This window comes from Octodon degus, unplaced genomic scaffold, assembly GCF_000260255.1.
Source record: "Octodon degus isolate 3935 unplaced genomic scaffold, OctDeg1.0 scaffold00107, whole genome shotgun sequence".
In the NCBI taxonomy this organism is placed as follows: Eukaryota; Metazoa; Chordata; class Mammalia; order Rodentia; family Octodontidae; genus Octodon; species Octodon degus.
The window spans coordinates 9,075,402-9,076,407 of record NW_004524683.1 but is presented as its reverse complement, the minus strand read 5'-3'; positions in this window follow the sequence as shown (position 1 = coordinate 9,076,407).

Here is a 1,006-nt window from a genome sequence, read left to right as displayed (position 1 = left end):
AAAAAAAAAAAAAAAAAAAAAAAAGCAAACAAAAACTCCCTTAGGCTCATATCTATAAAACCAGCCTATTCTTGCCTTTCCTTTACTTTAGAATGTTGGTGACGAGTTATTGTCTCAGTTACTTTTCTCATTGCTGAGACAAAACACCTGACACCCAAAATTAAGGAAGGAAAGGTTTACTCAGCTCACAGTTTATGGAGATTTCAGTCCATACGTGGCTGTCTCCAAGGCAGAGTGGCACACGGCAGAGGACAGCAGTTCATGGTGGCAGAAGACAGCAAAACAGCAAGAGCAAAAAAGGGCAGAAGTAGTGGTAACAGTGGCAGAAAAAGAGCAAGCCACTCCTTTCCTTACACAGCATCCAAGTGATCTGCCCCAGGGTGGGTGCAACACTAACACCCATAATCCCAGCAGCACTTACACCCATAATCCCAGCATTGGATCATGAATTAATCACAAACTCTAGAAGCCTGCCTCAGTGACTACATGAGGCTTGGGGGGGGGGCACCTAGATATAAACTACAACAATTTTCTGGGGGGGAGTTGCAGTACCAGGATCGAACTCACGGCCTTGCACTTTCCAGGCAGGAACTAATGACACTGAGCTACATCCTCAGCTCCTATAACAGTTATTGAATTACTATTATTATTCATTTTAAATCAAATGTTACAGTGTGTGTTGGTAAAGGAGAAGCACAAAGTGACTGATTCAGCCACAGGAATCCTAAACTCTGATTACCTTTTCATTCCTTAGAAAGATTTGTTTCCCTTGTTAGCTCAAGCAAGCAGAAGTTTTGGGAATTACATCATTTTGTTTTGTTTGCAAGGAGGGCGTAATCAAACCCAGGGTCCTAAAGCGGGGATAATGGCACATTCCTGTAATCCCAGCACTTTGAAGGTTGAGGCAGGAGGACTGCCATGAGTTTTTGGCCAGCCTGGGCCATATAGCCAGACCTTGTCTCAAAAGTAAAACAAAACAACAAAGGCCTCAGCCTCCCTAGTGCTG